The 18,927-nt window shown below is 39.2% G+C and overlaps 1 protein-coding gene across 5 annotated transcripts in view; it reads left to right on the plus strand.

Annotated features, from left to right (window-relative positions):
* Positions 1 to 1,366: 1,366 nt before the first annotated feature.
* chd6 (chromodomain helicase DNA binding protein 6) overlaps positions 1,367 to 18,927 on the plus strand; it is a 146,150-nt gene continuing 128,589 nt past the window's right edge. For 4 of the 5 annotated variants that reach the window (XM_062978773.1, XM_062978776.1, XM_062978775.1 and 1 more), the window contains exon 1: positions 1,367 to 1,521. The gene's annotated coding sequence lies outside the window, so the exon portion shown is untranslated. Of the gene's footprint in view, positions 1,522 to 13,939; positions 14,816 to 18,927 lie in introns of those variants that run through there. The other variant, XM_062978774.1, reaches the window with a different exon arrangement.

Genomic DNA, 18,927 nt, shown 5'->3' on the forward strand with positions numbered 1-18,927 from the left:
ACATTACTACTTTTAGTAATTGAACTACTTTTTCTGTCAAATTTGTTGTATAACATGATGTTTTGGTGCTTAATTTGTAAAATCATAACCTAATTTGATGTTTAATAGGCTTTTCCTTAATCCCTCCTTATTATCCAACATATTCGCTTACCCAATGTGAGGAGCCCCGGTGGCGAAGTGCGTTAAAGCACTGAGCTGGAGACTGAAAGGTCCCAGGTTCAAACCCCAGGAGCTGCGTGAGCGGCCGTTGTTAGCTCCAGCTCCTGCCAACCTAGCAGTTTGAAAACATGCCAATGTGAGTAGATCAATAGGTACTGCTCCGGCGGGAAGGTAACGGCGCTCCATGCAGTCATGCCAGCCACATGACCTTGGAGGTGTCTACGGACAACTCCGGCTCTTCGGCTTAGAAATAAGAGATGAGCACCAACCCCCAGAGTCAGACATGACTGGACTTAACGTCAGGGGAAACCTTTACCTTTACCTCACGTTCTGCCGGCAGGTTTGTTGGATGAGTGAGACTCTACTGTAATATTAAAACCAGTGTGAGAGAAAAAGGATGTGGTTTCTGAGGTAAAATTCTGTACTTTCCTTCTCAGACATACATATGTGTGGTAGATCCAGTGTTGAAGTGGCATTTCAGGTGCACACATGAGTACGTCAGGAATGGAATGATCCTGAAACCAGTGAGAAAAATAACTAAAAGTGCTTCCATTAACGCTTAGTTGAGGGAATTCTCGCCAGAGATGTTTTGGGGTGGAGTAAGAGGCTTTTTTTGAGGCGCAGAAGAGCTGTCTGTCTGTCTCTCCAGCCTGGAGCCCTTTAAGCCAGGGGAACTTAACATCCCCCGGAGGACTATGTGTCCCTTCCTCTCCCCAGACACGACAGCCAAGCGCCGCAGCGTCCTGCGTGGAGGGCTTGCGTGTCCCACCTCCAGACAGTGAGCTTTGAATGCAGGAAATTTCACATCCGGGAAACGAAAAGCGAGCAAAGACGTGGAATGTAAAGGGAGAGAACTTACCCCTCCTCCTCCTCTTCTTTCCCCCCTCCCTTTTTTAAATACTGAAGTAAAAAAGGATGCTAATATGTGTGTGATTGGACATAATAAGAGCTCTCTTTCGCCCTTGCGAAAGTTGCCTGAGGTAACAGAGTTGAGAGCAAAAAAGGAGGGGGGTTGAGAGACAGAAGGGCTGCGGATACTGAGAACCTCAAGGAATTGTTGGGGGGGGATATGGGGGGACACGACGAAGAAGCAGCCAATCCGAGCCTCGATCATCACATCAATGCAAATAGGAGCACAATGGAGCTGGCAAGGAGCGCGCCGCAGACAAGCTTGGATCGGGGCTGCGCGGGAGTGACGCGTCTCCCCTCCAATGGCGAGCGCCGGGGGGATTCCGCCGGCCAATCCCGAAACCGCGGGGGCGTGCCTGCGCTGAGGCTAGGCTGTCCTTGCAGGGGTGTCTGGGGCTAAACTTCACCAAATAATAGCTGTTTGTATTTTGGCTGCTGCAGGAGCCATTTTAGGTAAGTTGGGCTCTGAACTTTTTAAAAATATTTTTATGTACCGGCCCAGGGGTTGACCGGACTCCGGTGGGGAGTGTTTGTAGCCAGGGCTGAGGAAAGGGATGAATGAAGTCGGTGGCTGCCTCAGGGCCAGGCTCTTTGCGGGGAGGGGGCTTGGCCTTCCTCAGAGACTGTCATGGCGTTGGGGAGGCCGTCCTTGGGAGGAGGGGGAGGAAGAGGACTGCGTAGGCTGCCCTTGGTGGGAGTTGTGAGGGAAGGAGGATGCTGGTGTGGAGCCCAAGGGGCAGAGGGAGGGAGGGGAGATGGTAAGGAAGGTGAGCTGTGGCTCCTCCTTCTCCTCTGTGGAGGCTTTGGATGTGGCTATCTCACCCCCTGAAAGTTCCCTTTGCCTGCCCACTGTTTTGGCTGGGGGGGGGAGCGGGAGGAGGCGCCCTCCAACCCTGGATGGGGCTCCCCTGGGCCCTTATGGGCCCAGGGGAGCCCCATCCAGGGTTGGAGGGCGCCTCCTCCCGCTCGCCCCCCTGCCAAAACAGTGGGCAGGCACTGCAGTTTGCTCTCCCTTCCCTACCCCCCCTCCCAGTCCAGCCCACCTGCATCTATTGCAGATCCACCCCCAATACAAGCCCGTGAGTCATGTGCATTCCTGCAGCCATGACCAAGTTTGGTGCAATTCGAGAAATCAAAGAGAGAGAGGGTAGCTTCCGTGGAGGGTGTTAGAATCCCAGAATTGGAAGGAAAACCCCAAAGGCCAGTTAGGAATCCTGCAAATCATCGTTACTACATTGCTGTGAGTTTTCCAGGCGGTATGGCCATGTTCCAGAAGCATTCTTTCCTGACATTTCTCCCGGCACCCTCAGAGTTTGTGAGGTATGTTGGATCCTCAGAGGTTGTATGAGAGAAGCCTCCCACAAGGATGGTGAAATATTCGGGTGTCCCCTGGGCAATGTCTTTGCAGACGGCCAATTCTCTCACACCAGAAGTGACTTGCAGGGCCCTTTCACACAGCCCTATATCCCAGAATATCAAGGCAGAAAATCCCACATTATCTGAGTGTGGACTCAAATAATCCAGTTCAAAGCAGATATTGTGGGATTTTCTACCTTGATATTCTGGGATATAGGGCTGTGTGGAAGGGCCCGCAGTTTCTCAAGTTGCTCCTGGCATGGAAAGAAAGAAAAGGTTGTGAGATAATTGATGAACCAACCGGGACACAGCATATTATTTGAGAACACAGAAATGCTGGACTACTCTTAACAACTACCAAGTCAGGCTACACAGAGAAGCTGTTGAAATCCGCAAGCATGTGGACAATTTCAACAGAAAGGAAGAAACCATGAAAATGAATAAAATCTGGCTTTCATTATTAAAAAAAACTCTAAAATCAGGACAGCAAATAAAGAACACCACTCAGAAAACAGGAATTCCAGACATGAATAAATCAGGGCCAGCTGACACCTCTCAACAAAGGATTCCCTCAGGCAGTAAACAGCCAGACCTTGAAGCTGAAAGGCTATTCAGTGCTAATCAGGGTGGCCAGTTGGAACGTTTACACCTGACTCAAACAGACAAGTTCTTTCTCCCACCCTGAACATTCCATAGATATATAAAACCCACTTGACTAGTTTCCAACATACCTCACAACATCTGAGGATGCCTGCTATAGATGCAGGCGAAACGTCAGGAAATAATGCTTCTGGAACATGGCCATACTGCCTGCAAAAATCACAGCAACTCAGCGATTCCGGCCATGAAAGCCTTCGACTACATATCGTTATTATCCTGGGATCGTAGTCTTTGGTAATGGTTTCATAGAGTCATGTAGTTTGATCGTTGTTTCACAGAGGCACTATAGCGTTGTCATGCTATAAGATATATATATATATGAGTGGGGATTTTGTTTCACTATGTTTTGGAATTTAAAAAGTTGAACTCATTGAACTGTTGAATCAAAGAGCTGGAAGAGACCGGCTATCCAGTCCAATTCCATTCTGCCACACAAGAATGTCCAATCAAAGCACTTCCAACAGATAACCATCCAGCCTCTATTTAAAAACCTCCAGAGAGGGAAAACCGCCACACCCCCAGGCAGTAGATCCCACTGCTGAACAGCTCTTACATCAGAAAGTTCTTCCTAATGTCCTGCAATTTGAATCCATTTCTCTGTGTTCTAGGGCCCTTCCACACAGCCATATAACCCAGAATATCAAGGCAGAAAATCCCACAATATCCGCTTTGAACTGGGTTATCTGAGTCCACACTGCCATATATTCCAGTTCAAAACCGATAATATGGGATTTTCAGCTATGTGGAAGGGGCCTTAGTCCCCAAAAGCAGCAAAAAAAATCTTGCCCCCTTCTCAATGTGACATCCTTTCAAATATTTAAACATGGCTATCATGTCCCCTCTCGATCTTTTCTTCTCCAAGCTAAATATACCCTAAACTGGTCCTTGTATCATTTTGGTCATCCTTCTCTGGACGCTTTCAAGTTGGAAACCCAACCCATTTTTCCACTCCCACCTCCACTGCTTTGTGTGTTGGCTAGCAGGATTTTAATATCCCATGACTGAGGCTGAGGCTGGTGGTATTTTATAATGGGTTTATAAATATTTGCAGAATTTTGAAAAATAAAAGCTGGAGGCATTTACTGCCTTTGGAGATTTCCAGAGCGGAATTGACTTTAGTGGCTTGGAAACAGCCACAATATTGTATGTTGTGAATTATATGTTCTGAAATCAATCTAGAGTTTATGAAAGCAGCCCAAGGCACAGATGATCCTGTGGGTGGCATTATATGGAACTGGAAGACTGTATGCATTGCTCTAACAGACCCATAATAAAGTGTGGATGTAGCACAGTATAGTGTGTGTCAAAAAAGAATCCTTGTTTGATTGTTTTCTACAAAACCTTTTGGGTTCCGCATGATGTATTACATTTGTATACAACAGAATGGGCATGTATCTATGTACTGCTGCTAGTACCTAGTAATGCTGAGATATTTAAAAAGACTGGAGATATGAAAAACTGTTCTGTTACCTTTCAGTCATGTTAGAACTACTGTAAACATGAATAGCACTGATTTGGATGGCATTTTATATTTTGTTCAGTATTGTACCAATTCATACCAGAGATTTGTGTTGTAACAATGCAGTTAGGAATATTTATTAATTTGTTAATTTGAAATCCAGAATATAATATCTGTGTTTTTTTGTCGTAGGGCACCTAAGAGCTTATTTTATCCCTAAACTGATTATAAACCACAAGTGAAACCTGCTAATGAAAGCAATTAATGAGCAAGGTTTTCTGTGTTGTAAAAGCAGATGTGGGCAAAATTAACATCCCTGCTAACTGATCCATTCCTCCTCTCCTCTCATGAGCAGAGCAGACACAGATCTTTTGTGACTTTGCAGTGTTAGTCAAAATAGAAATGTCATCATAAGAGCCACATCTCATTCATTCTGTTGCTGTCGTCTAATAGCAAATTTATAGTCGCGTTGCATAGTCTTAATGCTCATAATTTTGATTGCTTCTTTTGGGAATATTTTTATGTCTTGTAATAATGACTGGTAATTCTGATTTTACTGGTAATCAGAATAGATTTCTTAGTATTGATCAATAAGATTCTTGATCTAACTGCTGTAAGAAGTCAGAAGGAAACCTGCATACTTGCAAATAAATCATATGTGGTTGCTATGTGTTTAAAATCAGTAGTAAGCATTTTTCTCTTTATTGATTTACCTTTCTGACAATTGTTCTTAACTTTAAATAAAGTTAGGAACTGATCTGAGACTAATGAGACCCTTATTTTTTATTGTCAACTCTTGGTAGGAGTAATCATATTGAGAGGCAGTATGTGTGGTCTAATATATAAAATCTTTGACTGGACTAACTAGCAACTCAGTTTAACAAACTTCATAGCATTGTTATATATCGGTGTTAGTAGTTAATATATGAGCAGCTTGGAAGAAAGATAGAATGAATATGCAAAGAAATAATAAATAGTTACTAGCCTGTGTAGAATGAGAATGAAGAACATAGTCATGTGTGGGGAATAATTGGAAGTGTAGTCCAACAATTTTAAGATGTTTACACATTCCTCATCCCTCTTGTATGGTTTTTAAATTACTGTATCTAGTATTTTGTTCATAGGTTGAAGCACATTTTTATGTTGCTTGTAAACTTTGTGCCTGGACGAGATAAATTTTCTTTTAGGTGATATTCGTTCTTCTCTATGGAGGCATTCCTTTATAGTGGGGAACCATTTACTATTATGATCTGCTGTCTGAAGTGGCACAGCTCAGATGTAGACTAACCACCGCCATGAAAATTAATTGTAGTTCTACCAAATGCATGGCATAGAATGGCATTGATTTTTTTGCTGAGTGTAACAGTAAATTATGAGCTTTGACGACATTACAGAAATTTTAATTTGATATTCCAAGCAGATATTCTGAATGTTATGTGATCAGTTTTAGAAGGTTTTTTTAATTATCTGCATAAATTTGTTAAACCCCATGGTGTCTTCCTTTATTCGTGTGACATTTACTTACAGTTTATACTTTAGTAGTTTTTACCTGTGCGCCGTAGCCCAGTAGTGGGCCGTGAGAATGAAAATCCGGTCTGCGAACCTCTTTCCTCTTATTTTATTTACTTTATTTCCACTCTTTTTCACAGACCTGACCATTGCATTGGATAGACCATCTCAGCTCTAGATTATTAAATATGGTTTTCTGTGGGTGAGCAGATGGCAACTGCTGGATAGCATATGTTTTGTATCGGAAACTAGAGCTGATGTGGTCTATCCAATGCAGTTTTCTGAATCAGCACCCAGAATAACCAAACTGAATCTAAAGTTGACCAGAAACTGATTCATAACCCTTTTGATATTAATGTTGGAGAGTGATCCCTGGTCAAAGTGGCCCCTGTTCAAATGGTCCCTGGTCAAAGTAGGTCCTGGTCAAGTGGGCTCTGGTAAAAAAGGTTGAAAACCACTGTTCTAGACTGTCATTTGTTTAGATTTTTTTGGTTCTCAAATGGGATTTTATTTGAATCACTGACATGGAGTGCAGTTCTGCATGTTTATTCAGAAGCATGTCCCACTATGTTTAGTTGGGTTTACAGAGATAAGTGTGCACAGAATAACAGCCATAGGGTGTAGCTGGCATTTTAAAATACAAACACCTTGTTGTCATTTTGACTTTTGCATTTAAGTTGTTTGCATTTAAGTTGTTCCCAATTTAGGGTAATCCAAAGGCAATCCTATCATGGGGTTTTCTTGGCAAGGTTTGTTCAGAAGGACGTTGTCTTTGCCTCTTCTGAGGCTGAGTAAGTGTGTGTTTTCATGGTTGAGTGGGAATTTAAACCCTAGTCTCCAGAGTTGTAGTTCAGCACTCAAATTACACATTGCTGGCTGTCCGTTTTGACTGTAGTGTGTCCCAAATGAGGAACAATGTCAGTGATGACTTTTTATTGAGTGCTCCAAATGATAGTTTCAGTAGCAAGCTGACTTACAGTATAGGGAAAGTTTGAGCAAGTGATATTTACGGAATAAAATAGGAATTGAATGTAATGTCCCCAGTGTTCCTTCTAGAACAGGCCTGCACAACGTGTAGTTCTGTAGGTGTTTTATGCTTCCAACTACCAAAATTTGTGATTATTGGACAAGCAGATTAGGGCTTCTGGAAGATAAAGGCCCAAACACCTGGAGGGCCACAGGTTGTTTAGGTCTGTTTTAGAGATTCACTCTAGTGGGACCTTTAGTAACGGAACAGATTTCAAAGGGTATTGCTTGTGTCTGATATGTATCTTTAAAGTTCTGCACACTAGGAATGGTTGGTGATAGAGGACTGCCCATTTTTGATGTGAGATTTTTGTTAACAAATATCATTCATCATTATGTGAACATTTTCTTTGGATAGGAGAAAGATTTTCCTGTCTATTCTTCTCTAGTGAAGAGTTTTTAACTTCCTATTTCATTTTGGAAATGTTTCTTTGGTGTATTCCTGCTGCTTAATTAACCAAGTAACATACTGCTTTCCAAACATCTTCCATGATGTTTTGAACTTCAACTCTCATCATTGCCAGTGACCCTGGAATCCTAGAACTTGGAAGACCAAAGTCTGGAAAAGTCTGAATTAACAATGTTATTGAAAATATTATGTCTCTAAGAGCTATATTCCTCAAACTGTTTGAAATTTGCAAAGCAGGGTTTTAGAAAAAAAATCACAAATAGGAAGAAAAATAGCTACAGAAAATGAGGCTGCAGACATTTGTACTTGAGTTTTAATAGATGAGAACATATTCAATGGGAAAAGGTTGAATACTCTTGCCATTTCAAGTTGCTGAAGGTCTATTTGCACAATTAATCAAATTGTAATTTTTTTTCCTCTGCATGTTTGAAAATCTGGATTTTGCTATACAAAAAATATTCTCTGTTCATACTACAACAGAAAGGCTTCACAACCTCCCCTTGTGAAGGAAGGTTTGGGAGTGTACTGAATACTTTCTTTGGGGAGGCCTTCCTAATTTCTACATTGTTCTTCTTTTGGTTCTGAGTTAAAGAATTGTTTTAAGGCTTTTGAAGATACTTTTTGTTAGTTGCTGAGGTATATGGTATGGTTGCTGTACATCAGTGGTTCTCAGCCTGTGGGTCCCCGGGTATTTTGACCTACAACTCCCAAAAATCCCAGCCAGTTTACCAGCTGTTAGAATTTCTGGGAAAACAACTGGGGAAAACAACTGGGGATGCACAGGTTGAGAATCACTGCTATACAGTGGGGAAAAAAAGTATTTAGTCAGATACCAATTGTACAAGTCCTTCCACTTAAAAAGATGAGAGGCCTGTAATTGATGTCATAGGTAGACCTCAACTATGAGAGACAATACGAGAAAACACATCCAGAAAATCACATTGTCTGATTTTTCACAAATTTATTTGTGAATTATGGTGGAAATAAGCATTTGGTCCTTAACAAAAGTTCATCTCAATACTTTGTTATATATCCTTTATTGGTAATGACAGAGGTCAAACGTTTTCTGCAAGTCCTCACAAGGTTGGCACACACTGTTGCTAGTATGTTGGCTCATTCCTCCATGCAGATCTCCTCAAGAGTAGTGATGTTTTGGGGCTGTCGCTGGGCAATACGGACTTTCAACTCCTTCCAAAAGTTTTCTATAGGGTTGAGATCTCGAGACTGGCTAGGTCACTCCAGGACCTTGAAATGGTTCTTGTGAAGCCACTCCTTTGTTGCCCTGGCAGTGTGTTTGGGATCATTGTCATGCTGAAAGATCCAGCCATGTTTCATCTTCAGTGCCCTTGCTGATGGAAGGAGGTTTGCACTCAAAATCTCACGATACATGGCCCCATTCATTCTTTCATCAGTCGCCCTGGTTCCTTTGCAGAGAAACAGCCCCAAAGCATGATGTTGCCACCCCCATACTTCACAGTAGGTATGGTGTTCTTTGGATGCAACTCAGCATTCTTTCTCCTCCAAACATGACGAGTTGTGTTTCTGACAAACAGTTCTACTTTGTTTTCATCTGACCATATGACATTCTCCCAATACTCTTCTGGATCATCCAAATGCTCTCTAGCAAACTTCAGTCGGCCCCGGACATGTACTGGCTTAAGCAGGTGGACACGTCATGCACTGCAGGATCTGAGTCCCTGGCAGCGTAGTGTGTTATTGATGGTAGCCTTTGTTACATGGGTCCCAGCTCTCTGCAGCCCATTCACTAAGTCCCCCCATGTGGTTCTGGGATTTTTGCTCACCGTTCTTGTGATCATTTTGACCCAACAGGATGAGATCTTGCATGGAGACCCAGATTGAGGGAGATTATCAGTGGTCTTGTATCTCTTCCATTTTCTAATTATTGCTCCCACAGTTGATTTCTTCACACCAAGCTGCTTGCCTATTGCAGATTCAGTCTTCCCAGTCTGGTGCAGGACTACAATTTTGTTTCTGGTGTCCTTCGAGAGCTCTTTGGTCTTCACCATAGTGGAGTTTGGAGTGTGACTGCTTGAGGTTGTGGACAAGTGTCTTTTATACTGATAACAAGTTCAAATAGGTGCCATTACTATAGGTAATGAGTGGAGGACAGAGAAGCCTCTTAAAGAAGTTACAGGTCTGTGAGACCAAGAAATCTTGCTTGTTTGTAGGTGACCAAATACTTATTTTCCACCATAATTTGCAAATAAATTCATGAAAAATTAGACAGTGTGATTTTCTGGATGTGTTTTCTCATGTTGTCTCTTATAGTTGAGGTCTACCTATGATGCCAATTACAGGCCTCTCTCATCTTTTTAAGTGGGAGAACTTGTACAGTTGGTATCTGACTAAATGCTTTCCCCCCCACTGTACGTCGAAATTGACTTGATGGCAGTTAACAACAATTTTGGTGTTGTTTTATCTGGATTCAATAGTGTTCTAGATTTTAATGTTTTATTTGGAATTTAGTTGTATTATTATGTTCTAGTTTTTTCTATACCTAGAAAATTTGTTTCAAGAGGAATTTAATGAATATAGCAATTAAATAATGCCAGAATTCCAGATTAGCTATCAATATCACCCCCTTCCGGCTTCTAATGGTAAACCATCTGAAAACAAAAACAACAAAAAAACTCCCACGTGCTTTTAAAAATTATTTGAAAACATTGATAACATTTACTGCATGTTGAATACAAAAAGTTCCTACAATTCAAACGCAGCAATGAAAAAATAATGCAAAATACTAAATTGTGAAATAACAACTTAGTACCACAACAAATAGAGAGATAACTCAGTAGCTGGTAAATTTATTCTGAAGTGATTAAATGATTCATATTTGATAAAAAATTTAGGAAAGATAAAATGTTTTAATAGTTAAGCAGAAGTTTTTCAAATAAAGGGGCTGACTGTAATTCTCAGAGGAGGGAATTGCATAATTTGAGTGCTGTAACTGAGAAATCTCATTTTTTTCTGGCCTATGTGAACTTCTGAGATATAGAGTCAGGTTTTTGATGTTTAACATAATGTCATGTCGATTAATCACTTAATGATTTTACAAAGGAAGCCTTGTTTTTAAATGTCAACACTACTTTACTCTTCAGATAATCAGTATGGTATACTGTTTCAAATTGGCAGAACAGTGTATTTGCAAAGACTTCCAGGGTGTTAATTGTGTCTTCATTTTTAGTATCAATCATTTTAGTAGTTCCAACTAGATTGGATGCATGAAATTAGAAGAATTTACACATTTGTTGACCCACCATTGAATAATTAAATAGTAACCAGGCCCTAATTATTAAGATACTATGGTCCGATTTGTCTTTTTGGCTGAAAAATGGTCTAACTTAAACTTGTGAAGTTTCAAATTTCTCTATTTGTTGTCATGTCATGCAGTGTATAATTAAAGTGTGCGTAGCTCAGACTTTTGCCACTATACTTTGTTTCAACATGTTGTACAAAAGTATGTTTGCTAGAGAGTCTTATAACCTAACTAGCTTTGCCCGGCCACGTGTTGCTGTGGCTTATGGGAATAATTTGTTGGCCAGGTGGAATAGCAGTGAATAGCCTTGCAGCCTCAAAGCCTGGCCGTTTGCTGGAGTAACTGGAGTAGCACCATCAATCAAAGAGCCACTTTGAAGCCTGGCTACTTCCTTAGTAAGGAAATCCTTGTTTGGCCAGCTTGAACTGCACTGAATAGTCTTGCAGCTTAAAAGCCTGGCCGCTTTCTACATAGGGCATCCTTTCTAGGCCTGATTGTATGGGACAGAGTAGCCTTGTGGCTCCAGAGCTTGGGGTTTTTCTATCTAGGGGAAATCTTGGTTGGCCAGGTTGAATAACACTGAATAGCCTTGCTGCTTGCAAGCCTGGCTGCTTTCTACCTTGCGGAATCCTTGGTTGGCCAGTTCGAATAGCAATTAATAGTCTCGGTGTGGCAGGTAAGAATGCTGCAATTAGCCACCTTAATTAGCATTTAATGGCCTTACAGCTTCAAAGCCTGTTTGCTTCCTGCCTGGGAGAATCCTTTGTTGGGAAGTGTTAGCTGGCCCTGATTGTTTCTTTCTGGAATTCCCAATTTCCCTTCTTTCAGAGTGTTGCTCTTTATTTACTGTCCTGGTTTTAGATATTATATTGTTCTGTATTATAATACCACAGTAATTATTTCATATTACAGTAGACTCTCACTTATCCAACATTCGCTTATCCAGTGTTCTGGATTATCCAACACAGTCGGCCTTTTAGTAGTCAATGTTTTTGTAGTCAATGTTTTCAATACATTGTGATGTTTTGGTGCTAAATTCGTAAATACAGTAATTACTACATAGCATTACTGCGCATTGAACTACTTTTTCTGTCAAATTTGTTGTATAACATGATGTTTTGGTGCTTAATTTGTAAAATCATCCCTTCTTATTATCCAACATATTCACTTATCCAATGTTCTGCCGGGGTGTTTATGTTGGATAAGTGAGACTCTACTGTATATTTATAATCTTATATTATCTGCTTAGAACTGGATTATATGAGGTTCCTTCTACATAGCTGTATAAAATGCACACTGAAGTGGATTATATGGCAGTGTGGACTCAAGATAATCCAGTTCAAAGCAGATAATATAAGATTATAAATGGGTAATATAGCTGTGTGGAAGGGCCTTGAGTCTACACTGCCATATAATCCAGTTCAAATCAGATAACCTGTATTTTATAGGCAGTGTGGAAGAGGCCTGGTTGAAGAGGCCCTGGGCGCCATTATATGGCTGAGTGGGTTGCTAGGAGACAAAGTGGGTGGAGCTTACCCTTCTAACTGGCAGTAATGTGAAAGAAACCGTTTTTCCTCTCCCACTAATTAGGACTTTATTTTTCTTGTTTTTTTATGTAAAAACACAGACCGGATGTACATGTCTTTTGTGGCCAAATTTGGTGTGTTTGGGTTGTGTAGTTTCGCTGTTTAAGTTAAGGGAAAAACTATCAGAACATTACTGAAAGATTGTGCGAAAGGCTTGCCTCTTTTCTTTCAGTATGATGTTACAGAAATCATCCCAGTGGTCACTAAAAATAAGATATGGTATATTTGATTATTTTTGTAGAACTGTGTAGCATTTTTCTAAGGAAGAAGAATTTTAAAATTACAGTATTATTTAATTCTTTTTCTTCTGCCTTGTCATCATCTTGCTGTCTCACCTTTGAATTAATGTTTTGAAGGTTTGAAAATAATTTTTGGAAAGGGCTGTGATGTTGATGTTGGGTTGATTAAGCTGCTGAACAGAGAGTTACGTCATCTTGAATTTCCTGATTAAAAATACCTTTCAGATTATCTTTCTTTCATCTCAGGTCACAGCAATGGCCTGTAAAGGAGGTTTCCTTTACTGGCTAATTGGATGCTGTCTGTCATTGTGGTTCCTAGGTTTTTTCTACTGTGTTTCCCCTAAAATAAGACCTCCCCAAAAAATAAGACCTAGTAGGGGTTTGGGGGGGATTGCCAAATATAAGGCCTCCCCTGAAAGTAAGACCTAGCAACTAAGAATGGGACCTTCCAGGCTGCAGCGGAGTTCCATTGGGGAGCATGGCTGCAGGGCAGAAGCAGCATTCATATGCACTGGAGGGAGGGAGGGAGAGTGCTTGCTTTCTGTGCCTCCCTGGCTGGCCTTGCCTCCCACGCGTCCCCCAGCCGCCAATGCATATACATGGCTCGAAGACCTCGCTGCCGCTGCTTTCTTCCTTCCGAGACATGGCTCCGTCCTGGCCACACTCACTTCGCCCCAGAGACTTCTGATTGGTTCCTGGTGCCAGGGCGAGGGAGGGTGGGAGGGAAGGAGGAGGAGGGCTTGAACACCCTTCCCACTCTGCTCCTTCTGCTTCTTAAAGGCACAGGACGCATTGGGATTCTCCTCACATTCTTATTCCTATGCCATGAAACCTGTTATTTTATACTATTATTCTATTACCATATTATTATCATCATATTCTGTTATTATTACTATATCCCATTATTATATTATCCTATTAATATATTTTATATCATTATATTATATTTTTCTATGATTATATCATTATATTATTCTATTATTATTCTATTATATTTTCATATTATTATTTTGTTATTATTATATTCCATTTTATATTATCCTATTAATATATTTTATATCATTATATTCTATTAAAGTATTCTATTATTCTATTATATTATCATATTATTATTATATTATTATCATAGTCTGTTATTATTATTATATCCTATTATTATATTATCCCATTAATATATTTTATATCATTATATTATTCTATTATTATTCTACTATATTATCATATTATTATTATTATTATATTCATCATTCATGACTACATTGAAACTAGAATAGAGAGAAATCAGTGTGGTAACCTTATGAAACCTAAACTGCAAGAGGTACCATAAGTTGTTGTACATGTAAATAATGGTAGCAACAAGAAATTCTTGATAGGATTCACAGTTTGTTTGGTTATGCTGGTTTGTGATGACAACTACTTTACAGTATATAATAAATGTTCATTTTGTTGTTCAACAATAAATGTGAGCTCTTCTTCATGGAAAAATAAGACACCCCCTGAAAATAAGACCTAGTGCATCTTTGGGAGCAAAAATTAATATAAGACCCTGTCTTATTTTCGGGGAAACAGGGTAGTTTCACTATTAGCTTTTTTATCATATTTTTAGTGTTTGTAAATAGACATTTTTTACTATGTGTGTTGAATGCTTCAGTTTAAACTTACTTTAGTTGCAGAGAGATTATTAAATTTATGAAATAATGAAATGCTAAGGGAAGAAGCCAAAATTTTGTGCATTTTGGATTTTAACAAAACTATTTTTTAATATGATTGAGACTGCAGTTTTATATCCACTTATCTGGGACTAAACTCCCCCACTGAACAGTGTAGGATCATCTTTGAGCAAATTTACATGGTATAACATGAACAAATTGATGTTGTTTAAAACATTTTTGGACTGGATTGGGAGCTTACTTGTAGTTGCTTTCTGAAAACCATTTCAAACACAATACTCCTCCTGCAGCTAGAGTAGTAGTAATATAATGCCTAGCATTTTTATTTGATATAGGAATCTTGTTTACTTCTAGATGCCTTATCTATTAGTTATATTTATACCATACTTTTCCTTTTGTAAGTTCAGAGCAATATACTGCACATGATTTTCTCCTCTTTTTCTTCACAACAGACCTGTGAGGAAAGTCAGGCTGAGAGGAAGAGTATCCAAGTTCACACAGTGCATTGCATGGCTCATTGAAAATAGAACTTGAACTTCTCAGCTTTTCAGATGAAGTTAGTGTGTGTGTGTGTGTGTGTGTGTATGCATGCCTATAAGTCTTCTGACAAATTATGGCAACCACATGAATTTCATAGGGTTTTCTTAGGCAAGAAATTCTCAGGTGGTTTTGCCAATTCCTTCTTCTGAAATACAGTATCTGTTATTCATTGGCAGTCCAAGTACAGAACTAACCAAATCTGAACCTGTTTAACTTTCAAGATTAGATGGGATTTACTAACTATTATCTCTGGCATCATTGGCTAGGCTGCTACTTAGATACTTGTGGCAATTGCAGTCCAGTAACATTGAGATCGCGGATTTCTTGAACCTGTTTTATATGTTCTATAGCAGGAGTGGAGAGCCTTCGCCTTTGAGCCTAATCTAGACCTGCTAGGATTCTCAATCTGGCCCTTGGAGCTTCCCAGATGGTTAACCCATTTTTTGAATGATTGGTTTCCCAGCTTTTGTACATCCCTCCTCCACAATTGTAAAATATTGACATGCTTGTCCTAGGGTTTAGTTATTTGAAGTTAAAAATTGAAGCTAAAATACATAGTGTTTTTTGGCTTCTTTAACCATTAGAATGTGACCACCATTGGCTTATCTGAAATAAGTTTCTTATTCATCTCTTGTTACGTTCCAAATGCTTCTTGTACATTTACTGAATTGAATGATTGGAATCTGAGTAGACAAAAAAAGAACACGTGGGCCAGTAAATTGTGTGTATCTTTATTTCTAGATCTGCATATGATATGCATTCACATCACTCAGTGGTGATTTTTCAATATGTAAACTAGCAACAAAATATATGTGTAATTGTTTTGCATGTTTTCCTCCTATTTATTTCCATAATTTATGTTCTTTCCATCTGCCAAAATTATTGTATAGATATACAAACACTGGTATAGATATAAAACGGATGCACCAGTAAATACTGAGCTAAAAATAACCAAGTTTTTTTACCAGTGTTTCTCAATCGGGGGGGGGGGGTCGCGAGGGGGTGTCAGAGGGGTCACCAAAGACCATCACAAAACACAAGGTCTATTTCCCCTAAACTCCACCAGTGTCCATATTTGGGCATATTGTTTATTTGTACCAAGTTTAATCCAAATCCATCATAGTTTGAGTCCACAGTGCTTTCTGATGTAGGTGAACTACAACTCCAAAACTCAAGGTCAGTGCCCACCAAACCTTTCAAATATTTTCTGTTGGTCATTGGAGTTCTGTGTGCCAAGTTTGGTTCAATTCCATCATTGGTGGAGTTCAGAATTCTCTTTGATTGTAGGTTAACTATAAATCCCAGCAACTACAACTCCCAATTGACAAAATCAATCCCCTCCAACCCCATCAGTATTCAAATTTGGGCATATCTGGTATTTGTGTCAAAGTTGGTCCAGTGAATGAAAATACATTCTGCATATCAAATATTTACATTACAGTTCATAACAGTAGCAAAATGACAGTTATGACGTAGCAACAAAAATAATTTTATGGTTGGGGATCACCACAACATGAGGAAGTGTATTAAGAGGTCATAGCATTAGGAAGGTTGAGAACCACTGTTTTATACTGTATTATGGAGGTGAATGTTGCTTGGATATATTCTCTATGCAAGAAGAAGTCCTACTTGAATGGTGCTGAGCATTGTGAGCATATTTTTTATAATTCTCAGCATTATAAATAAGGTGGCCTTATAAAGTTAGCAAGCAGTGTCTCCATTTGTTTTTGTTGTCATATAATCAAGATGTGAGAAGCTTAGAAGTATGCCGTTCTGTCCTAGCGCAGCATGTTGCACAGAGATATGTTATCTGGAAAGTACTATAACCTGATCATTGAATGTTTACATTAAAAAATCTTTCTTCTCTTCTGTATTTTACTACATGTGCCTCCAATATGCCTTTCACTAATTGGTTTAACATTTTGACTTGGCTTTTCAAGCCCTAGTATCTAGACTTGTCACTTTATCACCAGCCCCGTCCCTGGGGTATATTGCACAAGCCCTGGCCCGCCTTTTAGCTCTGATCATATCTACTGGGCTCAGCTACTGGTATCAGTTGCGGTTGAGCTTATGTTTTTAATGATGGTTTACATGTTTTTATGTGGTTATGCTTTGTAATGTACATGTATTTTATGGTGTTTTATTATAATTTTTGTTCCACTGGGCTTGGTCCCCATGTAAGTTGCCCCAAGTCCCTTCAGGGAGATGGGGCGGGATATAATAATAAAATTATAATTATTATTGTTGTTATTGTTATTACATATACCAAGAACTTATTAGAGATATTCTTACGCATTCTTGCTACACACAGCTTCATATACCAGTTAAACAGTGACAGTGATTTTCCCAAGGTCATGCTATTAGTCTGCTAGAAAACCTATTCAGTATATTAAAGTGCTTTATAGAAGTGATGCTTATAGATCTACTTTGCTTTTCAGTAATACCGAAATGCTCTGAGGTGCTATACAGTGGCTCAGTAGTAAACGTAAGGATGTACTTTTAGAATTAAGGAACAAGAGTTTCTCTGAGCACATTATCACCTGAAGACCTTGCTTTAAGTGACATAACTGAGCTCTCACATTGAAATTCACTCACAGATTTTCCTCCCAGTCTTTCTTCCGTCTTAGCAGCCTTATTTGGACATATGCTTTGGGAAGGGAGAAACTTTTATATGTAATGTTCTTTTCATAATAATAAAAACTAACATATTTTGGGTTGTTGGACAGAGTCAGAGAAACAGGAGTTATTACCGTATGCAGACATTATATTCTCCTCCTGGTTACAATGTATTTTGATACAGTTGTTCCATCAATCTGAACCAGAATTCAAACAAAGATGGTATGCAATGAAATCTTTTCTCAGTATAATGTACCTTTTTATATATCTGAATGTGAAACTGGAGGAGATGTGATTCTTGTGTTCTTGGGAGAAGCTTTTTATATTGGTGTTATTAAACCCAATTGTTTTAACAGAAATCTGTGAAATACTGGAAATAATTCAAGCATCATTTGGTAGATACTGATCTGCTTTCTGCTTGTCCTTACTATTGTGGGTAGAATGTTTGATTTGGATTTGGGTTGGTATTTCTTGTTAAGTTTATTTGATGACCTTGGGAGAACCCAAGCCTACCCCATGTGGTTTCTGAGGTAACCCCATGTAATCTGATCTAATTGAACGAGGAATGGGATACAGATGTTGATAAAAAGGGGAAATGGTCTGATTCCAGTGTACGTCATTTATTAAGTGGCTGCTTTTAACCTCAGTCTAGCATAGTGTTCAGTATAGACCTACTTAGTTCTCTGATTCAATTTTCCTACCTTCCATACTTTCAGAATGTCTCCCTTCTATCTGGAATTGTATTAGTTTGTGTAGTTTTTATATAGAATTTGAATGGGTAGTTTTATATCACCTGCTTTTAGATGCTTTGTCGTTATATTTGTTTCTTAATCATTTCAATTTGATAAAACATATGTGAAGAATATTTCTGACTTTTCATATCCCCCTTTATGTAGGAATTTATAGGTGTAACACAAATTTAAAAAATGGCCTATCATGTTTTATTGAAACGTTTGCTTTGCAAAAATTACAACATCATCATTATTATTATGTTTATATTTATGTTTATTTCTATCCCACTTTTTCTCTCCATACAGAGACTCAAAGTGGCTCACAACTAAAAGCATTTCAATTCAACTTAAAATATACAAATATACAAATATTAAAACAGTATAAAACAACATTAATATTAAAACAATCCAGGCTAAAACCATAAGTAACCAGTAGTTTGAGGCATTTGTGTTTAGCACTTCTGAAGACTAAAAGTACACATTATGTCAGCATTTGGTTGAACATATGCTTGTCCCTCTCACATAGAAACTAAGGTGGGGAGATTGAGTTCTTTAAAGATAAGGTGATGATAGTGGGAGGTGGGGGGGGGGCTTGGTTTGGGGATGTTTTTAGAACAAAGGGAAGCAGATCCCCATGCTTCCTACTTTAGGCCTGATTGTGATGTATGAATAATTTCAACCTCAGGGATTTATCATCCATTTTATAAAGTGTATGTGTTTCTTTGGCAAATACAGGGCCTAATGATCCTAAAGTGCATATGTCAAACTGAAGGCCCATGGG

The sequence above is a fragment of the Anolis carolinensis genome, chromosome 4 (assembly GCF_035594765.1).
Source record: "Anolis carolinensis isolate JA03-04 chromosome 4, rAnoCar3.1.pri, whole genome shotgun sequence".
Classification (NCBI taxonomy): Eukaryota; Metazoa; Chordata; class Lepidosauria; order Squamata; family Dactyloidae; genus Anolis; species Anolis carolinensis.